General features: G+C 39.7%; 1 protein-coding gene across 3 annotated transcripts in view; it reads right to left on the reverse strand.

The window, feature by feature from the left end:
- GBE1 (1,4-alpha-glucan branching enzyme 1) overlaps window positions 1–17,583 on the reverse strand; it is a 178,417-nt gene that overhangs the window by 108,946 nt on the left and 51,888 nt on the right. The window lies entirely within an intron of this gene.

A 17,583-nucleotide genomic window follows, 5' to 3' on the forward strand; every position in this document is an offset into this window, starting at 1 on the left:
TGACGTCCGCCAGCTCTTTCAGCACTCGGGGATGAATCCCATCCGGACCCATGGACTTGTAGGGATCCAGGTGGAGTAGCAAATCCCGCACACGTTCAGGGTCGGTTGGGAGTTTGTCATCCCCACCGTCCCAGCCCTCCAGCTCAGGGCACCCTGGGTCCCGAAGCCCATCATCGGCATTGAAGACAGAGGCAAAGAAGGCGTTAAGCGTCTCTGCTTTGCCTTTGTCATTGTCTGTGAGGAGACCTTCCCTATCAAGGAGAGGCCCTATGTATTCTTTAGTTCTCCTTTTTCCATTCACATATCTAAAAAAACCCTTTTTATTTTCTCTCACAGACACAGCCAGCTTCAACTCTAGGTGTGCTTTGGCCACACGAACTTTCTCCCTACAAACACGAACAGCATCCCTGTATTCTTTCCATGACGCCTGGCCCTCCTTCCAGTAGCGAAACACTCTCTGTTTCCGCCTAATCTCCATTAGAATGTTCCTGGTCAGCCACGCCGGCCTCCTGCCCTGCCTGCCTGACTTGCGATATTTTGGAATTGCCTTATCTTGTGCTTCTAGGAGGCATCACTTAAAGAGTGACCAGCACTGGTGGACATCGAGGCCTTCAAGAGCAGTTTCCCAGGGGACCTTGCTGACTAGTTCCCTGAGCAGCCTGAAGTCCGCTTTCCCCATATCTAGGGATGAGGTTTTGGTGGCACTTTTCCTTCTGTCACCGTAAATTTTGAACTCAACCACTTCATGGTCGCTATGACCGAGGCGGCCACCAATCACCACATCTCCCACCAGACCCTCTCTGTTTTCTAGCAACAGGTCTAGGAGGGCACCTTTCCTAGTTGGCTCCGTTAGCACCTGCACCAAGAAGTTATCATCTAGGTGCTTCATGAACTTCCTGGACTTGCTCGTGTCAGCCGTGTGGCACTCCCAGTTAACGTCTGGCAAGTCTCGAAGCCACGAGTTTATGTGAACAGCACGCCTTTCAGCTTTGATCCCCCCTATCGGAAGGACAGAGGCAAACACAACCTGCACCCCTGATCCTCGAAGTAGTCGCCCCAAATCCCTAAAGTCTCTTTTGATCGCCTTCGGACTTCTCGTTGCTACTTCATCGCTACCAGCCTGAAAGACCAGTAGCGGGTAGTAGTCAGTGGGCCGTACCAGGCGCTTGACTTTCCTGGCAAAGTCTCTCACCCGAGCCCCAGGGAGGCAACAGACTTCTCTGCAGGTTGGGTCCGGTCGGCATATCGGTCCCTCTGTCCCTTTCAGGAGGGAGCCCCCCATAACAATAGCCCTTCTTTCTTTTTTGAAGGATGATGTGGCAATGTGATGTGTAGGTCGCCTTGTCTTAGGCGCCCCCTCCAACTGGGACGGGTTTTTATCTACTTTGTCATTTAGATTGTCTTGTTCTAGTCCTTCATATTGATTATTTAAGGGTAGATGAGAAGGTGAGGTGGGCAGAGAGAGGGCTCGCCTACCACCCCGAATAGGCACCTGCCTCCATTCCCCCTCTTGATCTAGGTCTCCTCCCGCTGCCTGGCAGGAGGAGGGAACCTCCGTCTTCTGCATAACAGGAGACACCTGTGCTGTGGCAGGCTCGTGAGCCTGCCTCAGAGAGGGTAGAGTGCACCTCCACCAGTCAATTTCCCTCTCTGATTCCCTGATGCTCCTGAGCCTGTTCACCTCCTCCCGAAGCTCCGCTACCTGGCTGAGCAGTTCTTCAACCTGGGCACACCTCCCACAGGCATACCCACCACTGCTGTCGGAGACCGACAGAAGGCTGGGGCACACTCTGCAGCCCAGGACCTGGATGGCTGCGTGTTTCCCCGAGCCCTCCGTCTGAGTAGCCACACTGGTGACTGTGGCTGGAGATGCCGCACGAGATGCGGAGGCCACGGTTTTCTGCCTGGTCGATACCATGGTCAGGTTCTACGCAAGCAGGTTACAAGCACCAAAGGGAGAGGCAGCTGCAACAGAGCGACAATGGGCCCCCCGCTCGCCCTGCCCGCGCGAACTGCCGCGCCACGCCCTTTGACGTGCCACGCCCTGCTTGCCCGTCCTGTTCGCCGCACTCCTGGTCGCTCGCACTCCCTAGGGGCAACTTTTAAACAGCCTGGGAGGGGGCGTTGCTGCCTCCACCCGCGCCTCGTCAGCCTCCCTCGCGAGGACTGCCGGGTCCCGGCGGCTCCCCCGAGTGGCCTCGATGCCGGACAAAAAGCCCTGCCCGCCTCGGTCCCCTGCTCTGCTGCAGAACACGTCTGCCCCAGAGCCGATCGCCTCAGCAAATGGGAATTAATATCTTAATTAATTTCTTAATATCTTAATTCTCTCTTCTTTGTGTATCATGACTGATATGGTATAGAGCAGGATCACATATCAACACAAGCACAGGAAAGCTTCCAGGCCAAGAAGAGGGTAAAGAACAAAATTAAAATTTCTGTGTTTCTGCTGTCTTTCAGTTTCTCTGGACACCTTTACCATCGTAATCAAAAAATAAGAGAAGGCATTCCTTTCAAAAGCTTGGAACACTCCACTTTGTCAGAAAAAAAGTGACCAAACACAAGAAACCTAGCTCTTTTAGAGTATTATCATTTTACATAACAAAAGCAAGATTGACGTGATGGACAGCATTGTACCAGGAATCCTTCCAGATGTTATATTCCAGAATTCAACAATCCTCAACAGGCCACGCCCACTCTGGGATATGTAATTAGGTCTTACTAAGCCTTACATTACTAATATAATAGTAATGTACATTACTAATATAATCTGTAATTTACAACAACCTTTCAAAAGATAAGCTGTATATGGATCAAGGGGTGGAAGGTATAAATTAGCTCAAATGATCAGAAGGGAACACTTCTCTCCAGAGATCAGTTCCACTCCCAACAGCGTGCCATGGGACAATCCATCTGAGCTCTGCCTGGTGCCACAGGAGGGCAGATTCCCCTCATTGGGAACGATGCAAGACTCACTATCTGTATTTCCCTTTTTCCCCATCTTATTAAAGAAGTTATCCTAAGAAGCCAGTTGTCAGACCTTTGTTATTGAGATCCTGAAGGAATCCTTCTCTCTCTCACCCCTTTCCTCAGTGTAGGAAAACTGTTGTCAGTATAGTTTTGCTTGCCTACAGTTTTGTCTGCCATTCAAGCAATGACAAAACAGGCTTGCAAGTATAGAACCCAGAAACATAAGCCACTGAGGTCTTCCACCGAAAATTCCTCATTCTGCATTTGTTAAGATGCTGACTGTAGCTTTGTTTTTGTTGGTGGCTGTAAAGAGAGCTATGGACATAGTAATGAGTCTTGAAGGGTGGAAGGCTGAGCTCCGTTTTTTGTTGTTGTTGTTTTCTTTTCCTCTTAATTCCTAAGACAACATCTGGACAGATATGATTATCAAACTATTGCCTTTGTGCCTGTGGCAAGTGTTTTATTATTTTGACAGATTATCTGCATTCACAATCCAACCACAGTAGAAAACAAGATGAAAATAAGTATACATGGCAGGTTAATGGAATTCGGTAGAATAAAGCACGGAACTGTGATTGCTGTGCCTTTCAGTGTGTATTATCACAGACTCTAGCACACTGAGCTTCACTACCATTTCCAGACAGGTTTCAAAAGAAGTAATGGTCACTAACCATCTCATCCAAAAAGTTGAGAATAAGTTATTGCAAACTCTGCACAGCTGCAAGAAAAACTCCTTCTGCCAGAGTGCTGTGCTAGTAAAGCTGGCCAAAAGGGTATTTTTGCAAGTTTCATCAACAATATAAAGAACCTTCTGCCCAAAAGCTTTGATACAAGTTGCAAATAATTCTACCTACCTACTCTTTTTGATATCACAGTTCTGATGTTATTGCTTGTTTTATTAATTTGTCCCAATTTATCTAACAGAAATAAGATAATTACTGCATATAATAACCATATCTAGATAATCTTAGCATTCCTTTTTTCCTCTAACAAACTCGTGTAATTTATTACTACACAGGGTTATGAGAAGTGGGCACATTTTAATATGAGATAACTGAATATAGAACATCATTTAATTAGATGTAGGTCTGGTTTAATCCAAAAAAAATGATGGAAGGGGGTGTACTCTATTATGAAATACTAAAACAAGTCATGCATTTTATAATTTAATCCATTACGCAATAAACTCATGAAAACAACAAATTAGAATCATTTAAATTAGCATACAGTTACTTCCACAGTTATGCTGCACAAAAGAGTTTGATTCATCTCTGTATTCTGTACATCCAAAATCACAGAACTTCTCTTATTGCACACTCAATTCAAACTCACTGAACTTCTACCTCATTTCTGAGCCATCAGTGTGCTTGATTTATCAGTTCTTCAAAAGTCAGTTTGAGCAACACAACATTAGCATGTAAGATATCTATCAGGTCAAGTTTGTTGGTTAGACTTCTCATGAGCTTACAGACTTTTATAGGAACACAGGGAAGTTCCTACAAGCTGTCTCTGCCAGAATTCTAACAGCAGCAAATAAAACTCCTGAGAAGCAGAAGTGCACATGTATTTCTCATATGCTGCAATACTAATAAGATACAGCCACAAACACGATGTGCTAATATATGATTTTCTGCAAATGTTGGGTTTACACACAACTTCAATGAAGAAATGACTTTTCTTTGATTCCTAACTGCAAATGATCTAAATATTTTTTTTATCTTTGCTTTTAATTTAGGACAACTCAATTTACAGTTTAACTACACAAATTGAAATGAAAACTCACGTTCTGAAGAAATGTATTCAACAATAGAAGCCATACGATTTAACTATGCAAGTGTCAGAAAACCCCTAAAGTCAAGGGAAGCACTTATTTTAAACAAGTATTTAGAAAATACATCTGTTACTTTCTTCACGGTCTTCTGAAAACAAGGAGCATTTTCAGATGCAGCTATGGCTGTATCTGGTTGAACCTCACCGTGATTACCATCAGTAGAAACCTTAATGTCCCCTGTGTTGCCTTCATTTTTTAACATCACAAGGTGCATACAGAGAAAGTATAGTCAAGAGGACTGTTGTTAACTCAGAAAATGAATCATTATGGTAATGACATTGGTAAAGCTGAATCTCCTTCTCTGGTTTACAGCAGCAAAATCAAATTTCTTTAGAGCTGTTCCAAGTGATCCCCAATGATTTCCATTCTGGTTCCTATGCTTACTTAACTTTTACTTAGTTTTACATGAATAATATTTATGAAACTTTTCCTTTAGCATGCTCTGTAACTTATTATTCTTCTATATGGAAGAAAGTTGATTATAATAAATTACAAATAGAAATACTACAGATAGCATTTTAGAAATTATCTTAAGATTGAACTCCTATACCATCATGTTTAGCTGAAGCATGAGCAAAACAAGCTGCAAAATGTTGAAGAAACTCCAAAACAAACAGCAATTCATCCCAAGGCTGATAAAAACCACTAAATGTCCAATAGCCTTTATTTCCATATCTGCCTCATCATTTCCTGAGACAATTAGAAATCAGGTTATTTTATAAAAGTGGTAATTATACAAAACATATATGTAAAACCGAGATACAAACAACCACCCTTGTTCTACATAGCTAAAGCATTTGGTATGGTTCATTCTTTGTAGTGTTCAGATATATGATGTAGGCATCATGTACATGCTGCACATGCCACTACAGGTTATGTATTCATGAACAATAATGAATAGTCATTACACAGCCCTTTTGACAACATACCTATGAGTTTCTTTAGCGGATACTTGATTTTTACCCTAAATTTGATTTTTTACTCATTTCAAAATAATTTTGAAAAGTTATGGTGCACAACCATAGCTAAGCTAGCTACAGATTAGACAATCAACATTTTATAGTTAGGTTCATATTTCCTATTTCTACAACTTTCTCTAAACATGTATAAAATCAGAATGTTCGCTAAACAGGCCGATTTAAATTGGCCTTTGAATTTACCTACTTCATTTATGAGATATGTCCCTCTTAAATTAAGTTATATGAAGAAGCACAGTATACTGTATTATATAAACCCTGCAGCCCCATTAATAAAACTCTAAAATACATGCTACTGTAACGACATGCATTTGTGAAGTGGAACAAGCAAAGTGGCAGAATATTAGCCTCTAATGACAACAAAACTATTTCACTTATTTAATACTTAAAGAAAATCCTAAAAAACAAAACAAAACAAAACAAACAACAACAACAACAACAAAAAAAGTCAACTTGTTTCTAATTTTCCTTACCATTTCTTTTTCATTTTTGCTGCCTTCCAAGAAGATACAGCATCATTTTGCTGGCTTTTAAAGAACAGACCTGTTAGAGCATGTCCAAAAGAGGACCCCCCAAAATGAACAGAGGGCTGGAGTACCTGCCCTAGGAAGGATGGCTGAGACAGCTGGGATTGTTAAACCTGGAGAAGGGAAGAATTGGGGGAGACCTTATATAGCAGCCTTCCATTACCTAAAAAGGCCTACAGGAAAGCTAGGGCAGAACTCTTTGTCAGAGAGGGTAGTGACAGGATAAGAGGTAATGGTTTTAAACTAAAACAGGCTAGGTTTAAATTAGGTCTAAGGAAGAAAATCTTTACTCTGAGGGTGGTGAGGCACTGGACCAGGCAGCCCAGAGAAGCTGTGGATGCCCCATCCCTGGAAGTGTTCAAGGCTGGGCAACCCTACATACAGACTGAGCGATGAGACGCTGGAGAGCAGCGGATCGGGGGATTGTGGTTGACAGCAAGTTCAATATGAGCCAGCCGTGTGCCCTGGCAGCCAGGAGGGCCAACTGTATCCTGGGGTGCATCAAGCACGGCATTGCTAGTCGGTCGAGAGAAGTGATTGTCCTGCTCCTCTCTGCGCTGGTGCGACCTCACCTCGAGAACTGTGTGCAGTTCTGGACACCACAGCACAAAAAGGACACTGAATTGTTAGAGAGTGTTCAGAGGAGGGCGACACAGGTAGAAAAGACCCTAGAGAGGAAAATGTATGAGGAGCGGCTGAGGTCACTGGGCCTGTTCAGCCTCGAGAAGAGGAGGCTGAGGGGAAACCCCATCACGGTCTACAGCTTCCTCCCGAGGGGGAGTGGAGGGGAAGGCACAGGTCTATTCTCTTTAGTGACCAGCGATAGGACCCAAGGGAATGGTGTCAAGTTGCAACAGGGGAGGCTCAGGCTGGATATCAGGAAAGGTTCTTCAACGAGTGGGTTGTTGTGTACTGGAACATGGTCCCCAGGGACACAGTCACAGCATCAAGCCTGTCGGACTTTAAGAAGCATTTGGACTGTGCTCTTAGTTATATGGTCTGAATTTTTGGGTAGACCTGTGTGGTGACAGGAGTTGGACTCTATAATCCTTGTGGGTTTTGTCCAACTTGGGATATTCTATGATTCTGGGTTGCATGGGGGCTCTGAGCAACCTGGTGTTCCCCGTGGCAAGGGAGCTCAAACTACGTATTCTTTGAGGTCCTTTCCAAGACTTATCACTCTATAATCCTATGTACATACAATTGTGAATACAAATAAGGTTGATAGAAAAAAAAAAAAAAAGATAATTAAACTTAGTTAAACTCAGCCTGGAGAAGAGGAGGCTCAGGGGCGACCTTATCGCTCTCTATAGGTACCTCAAGGGAGGCTGTAGCGAGGTGGGGGTTGACCTGTTCTCCCACGTGCCTGGTGACAGGATGAGGGGGAATGGGCTTAAGTTGAGCCAGGGGAGTTTTAGGTTGGATGTTAGGAAGAACTCCTTTACTGAAAGGGTTGTGAGGCATTGGAACAGGCTGCCCAGGGAAGTGGTGGAGGCACCATCCCTGGAAGTCTTCAAAAGACATTTAGATGTAGAGCTTAGGGATATGGTTTAGTGGGGACTGCTAGTGTTAGGTCAGAGGTTGGACTCGATGATCTTGAGGTCTCTTCCAACCTAGAAATTCTGTGTGTGTGATTCTGTTAGTTACTATGCGTCATAAACAAGCATAGTATGCAGAAGTTTTGCAGTAGCCATTTAATAGATATAGCATGTACTTAAGTGTACTTAACATCTATACTAACATTTTTGTTTATTGTTTAAAACAAGTCAGACAAGCGTTTTACTCTTACAACAGTTAGCCTAGTGTTTACTTTCGATTTAGAATTTTGTACAAAAAGAGGCTTCTACCTGTTTCCCCGTACTTTCCAAGTCATCTTACCCACTGGAAAATTATGTTGCAAGATTCTGGAAAATTCAAAGTTAGTCATACAGTATTTGCCTATGTTAACGTTAGATATCTCACCTGTTTTGTTTTGTTTTGTTCCTCCCCCCACTGGTAAATACATTCACACAACAGGAATAAACTCAAAATCCCTGGCAACCTTGGAAGCCAGAATCATATGACAAATGAAGTATCAGTATGTATACACATTAAGTAAATGCTTTCACACAAACACACAAGTGTCAGAAAGACACTGAAAACATCCTTCAAAAGTCATCATTTAAAAGTCATTTTACTCACTAAAAGACTTGGCACAAATATAAGTTATATATACATAATAATGAAACAAAAATGAAGTGCCTACACTAAGCCTGCTCATCTTTCATACGTGAAGATTAAAAATGCATGCTTTATTTACATTTTCCATTATAATGATGTTGGGTGTTTTTTTTTCTCAACATTTTTATCTGAAAATTTCATCACATTTGAAGTTTAGCATCTGAGACCACTGTAATTAGTGCAGTAGATTTCACAGATGAGTACACCCGTGATAGTGAAAAGTGACCTGAGGCTCAAGCATCAATTCTGCTGAAGTGATTAATTCTGACGTTAAAACTTCCAGAGTAAGTAAAATCACCAGAAAAACTGAAATGTATGGCAAATGTGTAACCAAAAATCACTGAAGTTATTTTAAAACTAGTGTGCAAAGACGCAATCCAATTTTAGTAACGCTGGACTAATAGGAAAAGTAGGATCTCAATCTCACAAGAATGTTATTACCAAAATGACAAGGTGTCTGTCCCACTAGAGTGTACTGAATTTGTGACATGGAGAATAAGCTGTAGGGTAAAACTAAGTACGTTGATTTAAACTTCATCAAAACACACTTGGAACCATTCTCAAAAGCAGTTTATCACAGTGGGGACCAACCATCATTCTGAGGGCACTCTAGTACCTTTCAGAAGAGGCAATAACAAACTGGAGTAATTCAGAAACTGCAATAGGTTCCATTTAATTTAATGGTGCTTTCAAGGCAGAACAAGAGAGATTCAGTGGCCTCCATTTTCAGAGATATTAAACATTTTGGAGACTCAAATACCCCGGTATTCTTTCTGCCTTTCCAAAGTAGCATAGGCCTTCCATGTGGCCTACAGCAGATCTGCCAGCCCCTTGCAGAAGTCTAACATTTAAAGTAAAAACTAAGCACTTACATTCAGGCAACTTTCAACCTACTGTGACTCAGTGAAATTTGTTGGCTTTTTATACCTTTGAAACACACTTTTTCCCTTGAATTAGCTAAAACAATGAATCTGAAAGTTTCACAAATCTAATGCCGTTTGGGGACAAGTAAGAATTTTTTAAACAAAATATAAACGTGCAAAATGGAGCTTAATGTGATTGTGCTATCATTATAACAGATTAAACCATGCAATAACAGTAAATGACACCATGTTTAAAATTTACTTTCATGAATATCTCATTTCTTTTTGTGCTAACTTTTCATCCTCATTTTCACGTTGGCTTCACATGGCTACCTCATCTTCCCCACAGGTCTTCAGAACAGTGGCAGAATCATTCAAGTAAAAGCTGCACATAAGATCATATACAAATCTCTCTCCCACTTCCAGCCCCAGTGCTTACTCCTTTAGCTTTCAGCTCCTGAAGTTCCCCATGCAAGTATTGTTTTCCATTGTTATGGCACACTCCTTTAAGTCATCTACAGCTCTTTCCTGCAGCTGATGAAACAGGACCAAGCATCAAAAATTAAGGAGCTGTCATTGATACATCGTGATTTGGTTTTGAGGTACTCATTTTCATTTGAAAACATTTTTGATAAAACAAAAACAAAAAACACCTCTTACAGATGTGAAATTAAGAATGGTATTTTTGCACTTTAGGAAATTTGTTATAGTGGTTTGTCATTTATACTGGAGTTGCGGAAACAGACAGGAAAGAGTAGGAGAGAACTAGAAAAGATACGTAAGCCAATAAGCTGCTCTAAAACACTATTATTATTTCATTACTTTAATAGCTTGAAAGCCCTTAGAATGATTGTTGGTATACGTGCCTTTTAATATGGTAAAATTAAATTGGTCAAACTAACGATAGTTAATATAACGAGCGAGTGGACTACCTTTAATATAAATATGGAAATGTCATCAACTTAATATTTATAAGGGCAATAAGCTATTATTTCTATATTTTATATCTTAGTTTCTCATTACAGTTTTCAACCTTCTCCTCTCTCCCCCCTCCCTTTCAACAGGCCATAAGAAGAAAGAGTATAAACTGTAAAATTTTACCAAATATGAAGTGTTTTGTAATACATAAAATAAAGCAATCAGCATTTTTTTTTTTTTTTTGGTAATTTATTTAGTGACAGGGGAGGTTCAGGCTGGATATCAGGAAGAGGTTCTTCAACAAGTGGATTGTTGTGTACTGGAACAGGGTCCCCAGGGACACAGTCACAGTCACAGCATCAAGCCTGTCGGAGTTTAAGAAGCACTTGGACTGTGCTCTGGTCTGAATTTTTGGGTAGACCTGTGTGGTGACAGGAGTTGGACTCTATGATCCTTGTGGGTCCCGTCCAACTCAGGATATTCTATGATTAGCTTTACATTTATTCATTTCTGAGACAAGATTATCTGCACATAAAAAATAAAAGCCACAAGAACACAGGTGCAAACACCTCAACTCAGCAACATGCACCTGATTTGAAAATAAGTCCCACTAAAAACCTAAAAGCATGTCAGGTTTAGGTCTTGAATACCTTCTGGAAAGTTTAAGCTACATGCTGCAATAAGGTAATCATCTTTCTGCTATATGAAATTTATTAGAAATTAAACATCACAGTATTTCCCTTCCTCAGTTGCTCCAAGTACATGGGGAAGGGAAAAATAGCTTGTATACCAAGACGTTTTGTAGTATAATATATAAGACAAAGACAAGTTTTCATTTTTTACTTTCACTAAAATAAGGGAAATGAGAGAATGCACAAGTTTACAAGAATACAAAAGAATCTGAACCAATTTAAACTCTCTAAAACTTTATACTTAAATCACATTGCTGCTGTAAGGAAACCCGATCCTATATTTTACTTCATAACTGCTGTTCAGTTTCAAAGCCTGTTCCTGCATTCAAGTCACTGAAGCAATCCTGCTATATGATCATTTTTCTTTTTTCTTAAATTGTTCATCCTTCCTTCTTGAAACACCTCAAGCTGCCACAGAAATAGAGAAGCGAAACTTTACAATCAATTGAAAGTACCTTTCCCTGTGTGTCTCCATTCCACAAAGTGTATCCAATACTCAATAAGAATACATGCTTCTGATTACCATCTTTTGCTAGTGGTTGATTCAAATTGAGCATATTTACAAGAGTCAATAAAACCGTATCAGCAACCCTGCATTTCACACACACAGGAAGCCATAGAGCAACTAGTACCCTTCTCTTTCATACTCGTTTGTAAGCAAAGGACTTCCACCCTCTGTTATAGAGAAGTCACTTTACTTTTCAGGCAATAATGTATTAGACAACCAACAAAGTATACTGTTTTCAGTTCATCCAGGTTTATTAACTAAACCTCACAGAGCAAACTGAAGCAGCTTCACAGTTGGCCGATAAATGTAGCATGCTCAACTATTTCACTACATGCTCAAAATACTCCAAAGCAGGTTTTCTCCCTGTTCTAAAGGTGACAGACATTGCAGTATGTTTTCAATACATGGGAGCACAGAAGGACACTTTTCAGTAAAGGAATGCAATCTGGCAGAGAATCCAGGACCAGAATTCAGAGCTCCTTGCCTCCCACACTTACCTTCAAAGAGCATACAGTGAAAATAAAAACACCTGCCAAAAATTTAGGATAGAAAAGCATTGTTAAGTGTTTTATTCTGGAATTGTCTTATTCAACCTGATAGATTTGACAGAGTCCAGACAAATTGGGCGATGCTTTAGCAGCTTCTGCAATAGAAGGCAAGGAATAAACAAGCAAATGCTGCTTCTTCACTACTGCCATACAGTTCCTGCTCCTGTATGCGCTCACCTAACAAGGCCCAAGATGGGCCCAAGAGGGATCAGCAACTGTTTGACACTCCATCTTCTCCCCAGATGGAAGTACCATCCCAGATCATCTTCTAACCAAATCAGTAGGGCAGAAAGCAAGGAAAACTGGAGATTTCTACATGTTGAAATTCCACTGAAAAGTGTCACTGTCTTCTAGATTCTAAAGCTACAGATAACCAATGCATCAAGCATTTCAGTCAAGGTGCCTGCATTTCTTGTGAGGTGCTTACGGTCACTGAAGTAATTTGCTATCAAGTTAATTGAGTATAAACCTTGAAAAGAAGTTTCAGAAATTATTGAAAGCATGTTGCTTCTGTCAGGTTGCTATCCTTCATAAATTGAAGGTCAGATAAATTGGAAAGAAAAAATTGAACATTCCAGTCACATTCTTCCAAGTTCCCCCTTTGCAATTTTTTCCTCGTCAATTTAAGATTAGTCTAACAAAAATCAGTCAAGACAAAGCTGCCTGCTTTATTTTTTTCTCTTCCTAGTAATTTTCTGAAGAAACATGCTAAAGGGACAGTAATTTACAACAAATATTGGGAGAATGCTAATTAGCTGTTAGATACATGTGAATAGTCCCCAGGTGTTTTTATGTTTAAAAACAGTTCTGCAGAGGAGTACCTGTGGTTCAGAAGTCATGCGTCAATCTTCTGTGCAGATTATTTTTCTGCAAATATATCACACTAGCTATTAGACTCTGAACTTATCAGGGGTATTTATATCTGTTCAAAACTCTTCCATCCTCCCCCGCCCCTTGGAAAACTAAAAATAAATAAAATCCAGGTATGACAGAAGCAAAAGACTAACTCCAAAGCCAAGTCATGCCCCAATTTTCCAAAAGAGGGAGATATAACTCCATTTCTGAATTCAGCAAGTGTTTCAATTCCAATGAAGAACATAGCATGTTGAACTAGTTTACTAGACTAGCTTAACAATAACAATTTTTGTGTGTTCTCTCACCTCTTTCCTTCCCCCCCCCCGCCCCCTTCCTGTTTCAATTATCAGGCCTATATACTAATATAAACCTACAGAAAATACAGTATCTATTGAAACATAGTGCAATGCAAAAGACTGAGATGACAGCAGCCTACTATTTATTACAAAAGCATCTATGCAGAAAGAGATACAAATAACATCGGAGAATATAACTTAAAAATCAAGGAAACAACAGGAGCATTGTTAATATTGAAAGCAGTATTACACTGAAACAAACAAGGCCCAATACAGTTCAACAGGCACAAAGCTAAAGACAGTACTTCACTTAACCATCAACTACTATAAAGTACATGAAGAAATAACTGGTTCAATAACCCTTAGCTACACAAAGATGACACCACTAGGCATTTCACCACTAGGTGTTTACAGATAGATTATTTTTTAAAAACACATTTGTACTGCGGGATAGCGTTCAAACTTACAGCCTAGAATAGTTTGAAAAACTATTTCAAAATCAAGTTAATAAAAGTTGAAGGAAAACTAGAGTCTCTAAAATACACAATTCAAGAAATACTCCCCCTCCCCGCACACTGTGACTTAACCAGAATCAAGTTACCATAATGGTGATGTATACTAAAGAGTATAAAAACTGTATGCATAATATAAAAACATTCATATATGTATTACATAACAGAGGCTTGGGGTAGGAGAGCATGATTTGAAAAGCAACCATAATTATAAAGCACATTACACACAATAAGTGCAACTTATTAGAGTTGTTTCAAGCCACGTCAAGTAGAAAAGAAGCTATTCAAGTATGTAATAGAAGCACCCAAGCATTAAGTATTACTTATCCTCTACTATAAAGCATTTGTAAAGGACAACTGCTGCATAATGCACCTTGCTTTTGGGTGGTTTGTGGCATAGCATGCATACCTTCTGGTGTTCCCCTCCACAACTGTTTCAAACTGACAGCAAGTTGTCTTCTGGAGATGAAGTAGGTCACGCTCAACGCCACCGTTTCCTGTGACATACTCCTACAGTGTTTTCCAGGTGACTGGGTTAGCTAATGGCCCCCAATGGTGCTTTCACTTTCCTTGTCCTCCTCCCCAACAACTCAAAAGTCTGTCAACTTTTGTCACAGCCTCCTTGGTGGATAACCGAAAAATGCAGATAGTTCTGAAGCCATCTCCTGTGTTGCCATCACAGATTCCATCTGACAGGACTTTAGCATACACAGTATGGAACAGGTCCACTAGAATACTACAGTTTTAATCTTCTGCTTTCTCGTTGGCTTATAATCTTAACAATATTAGACATGAATACATCCCCAAATTAGAAATTCTAAATCACCAGTAAGTCACACTATAAAGTGTTAAAAGCTTTAACTAATTAGTGTCTTTATCCTAAAACAAACAAGAAACTCTAAAAGAAAACAGTCATGTTTATATAAATTTAGTATGGACATTCAGATTTCAACTATTGCAAGACCCCTTCCTTTTGAAAAGTCCTCCTTTCCCTCCAAAAAACTTGTTGCTCTATTATATACCTAATACCACTTGACACAATTCATCTTGTATGGGTAAACTAAAAGCAAACCATTCTTAAATAGCAAAACCTCCTGCCAAAGAATTGTGCAATCTTCAAGTCACAGGAGAACTAAGCCTGCCAAAATAACTGAACAAGAATATTCTGAATTGCTGGGTTCAGCCTACAAAAAAGGCTCTGAAGAGCAACAGTCCACTGCATTACAATGCTTCATCCCTGCTACAACCTCTCCTATGTGCCCAGGAGCACGTTGCCTATTTGGATTTGGTAAACAAAGTCAAGAGGCCATTTATCCTCCACTGAGGTAACAACTCCTCCAGCTAGTAAATTTAATCTGTAGTTAACACAGAAAAGTCTACAACAGCTTGCTAAAGGGTCAGGGCTCACAATCAAGCAATGAAACAAAGGGCATTGCCACATATTTAACTGAGGCTTTACTTCCCATTTAGCACCACTGAGGTACTGAATAGAAATGATATGGAAATAGATATGTTGAATGATTTAAATCCTGTTCCCTAAAATTTAAAATGCCAGCAACACCACGTCTGCTCCTTGCTGCACACAGATTACATAGCATGGTGCAGCAGAATACTCATTTCACTCACTGCTCAATGTTGCAAACATAGGGGTTTTGTTTCGTCTCACCCATCCACCATTCATGACATGAAATTTAAATTATGTGGAACTTAGAGTATAAGCAAGGGTATTTTCCACACACACAGCTAAGTTGGAAGCAGGAAATAATAAAATTGTTTGCTTATACATATGAGAATGCAAATAGGAAGCTTCCTGAAGAGACGTTCCTATTGAAGCACATCAGCTAGTGCTCCTTCTCCTGCATATAACCTTTTTACATCTTGTATAAAAACAAAGCAACAATGAAAACCCACCAAAAAAAAAAACACACACACACAAAAAAAAAAACAAACACATCATGAACACTTCTATATCTAGCATTCTAACCACAAGCCTGTTATTCCACTTACTCAAGTTTACTGGGTTTTCATATTGAAATTAATAACACCTAATTTTGCCTGCAGACCGCTTGAAATGCATGAGATCTGAGCTTGAAACCAGCCCGATACTATGCCACTGGACTGTCTGATCAGTAAGGTCAACTGCAACGCCATCTACTTCATCACTGGCAGTAATTACACTTGATTAATTTTACTATCAGTGGTTCCCTGACACTGATTAACCTACTTGCTTACTACATTTGATTCTTTTTCAAGGTTTATAAGTTAAACACAGAGCATGCAGCTCTACGAGTTACTAGACACAGTGGTAAAAAAACTGTAAAGATGAATTTTTAAAAATGTTATTTACAACCAACTTTTCTCTCCCCAGAGCCTCAAAGGCACAAGTTATTTTCAGGTGTTTTAAACATTGTTAGCGTATGTTAAAATGTTCTGATGCAAAGCAGTTCCCCTTTCACAATTTAAAGTTAAGAAGAGTTTTGTTTGGACTACAGAATTACCCCAAAACAATAGTAGTAGTGGGTTTTGTTTTTGTTTTACAAAATAAGACTTGGTGACCATGGTGCCAGCCCCGGTTTTGAACTGAACTTGGCACCTATGAATATTTTTCAGCTATCACTGAAACCATTCAAATATATAGCAGCCTGCACTGTCAATAGAAGAGTATTCTTAAAAAGCACATAAAATATCAAATCGAACTACTTCACTATAATACAAATGCTTCCTTGTAAAACATAATAATTGAAGTTTAACATGAGAGAAAGAGGAACTGATATAGATTTAGTGATTGGTAGAATGCAGTTTTGAGAAGTTTCTACCATTTCCTGAGGTGACCTTTCCAGGGAAGACTTGTTATTTGTCCCTGAGCTGTATATGAGTGGTTCTATCACCATATGAAGGCTACGATACCACAAAACCATCTGTTAAAACACAGCCAAAATTAGTGATGGAAAAAAAATGAAAACTGAAAACAATTACTTTTAAAAAAAATACTTCTATCCATCTGCATGCAACATTAAAGCTATCTGAGAAAGCTACCCCTGAGTAGTTAATTCATGTGGCCTCAAAAAAGCCATTTGAAACCAATAATGCTGTCTGAAATATCAGTGATGACTATCACCTAATCTTTACTATGCCTTTAGAAAAAGTTGCAACAGGGAGGCATGTCAGCCATCCTGAAGCTTCCCTTTATAGTTGAAGAGAAATAAACCAGAATCACAGTGAAATTTCATGAGCAAACAAATGAAATTTAGAGGTATACAGTGTTTTAATTTCATGCACCTACCCAGCATGTTGTCAGATAAAGTGTCAGATAAATTTAATATATAAATTTCACATTGTCAAATCACTTCAAAAATCACAGATCACCTGTCATTACTAGAGAGTTGAACAATTACTACTGTTTTAGTATATCCTCTCACACACAAGAACATAGTGGTTCAGCTATACAGGTCTCTTAATGGAAATTATTTCCTAATCAATGTTTTGTGGTGTCTGATAGTGCATAATCATAACTGCCAATATTTTAGAAGTACCGATCCCACTATCTTCTATTATTTGTGTCAAAATATTTTAGAACTTGATCATTAACCATGAATTTGGAAGTTACTTTCATCTAGGCCTGAGTTCTTATTGGCATTTTCCAATTGTTCTTCATTTTCTGTTTTGATCATTTGCATTCCTATAAAGGATATTAAGCAAGTTCCCCAAAGGAGATAGATCTCTACTTTTAATAGTGTTATACCCAGCCCTAAGCTTCACTGACCCTATATAAAAACTAGAAACAGTGAAAACTACAGCTATTTTTAAAGAGTTATAAAATTAATTTAAAAATAAAGACTAAAAAGAATGAAGTGGAGCACATATAATCT

Source organism: Aythya ferina (genome assembly GCF_964211825.1).
Source record: "Aythya ferina genome assembly, chromosome: 1".
Classification (NCBI taxonomy): domain Eukaryota; kingdom Metazoa; phylum Chordata; class Aves; order Anseriformes; family Anatidae; genus Aythya; species Aythya ferina.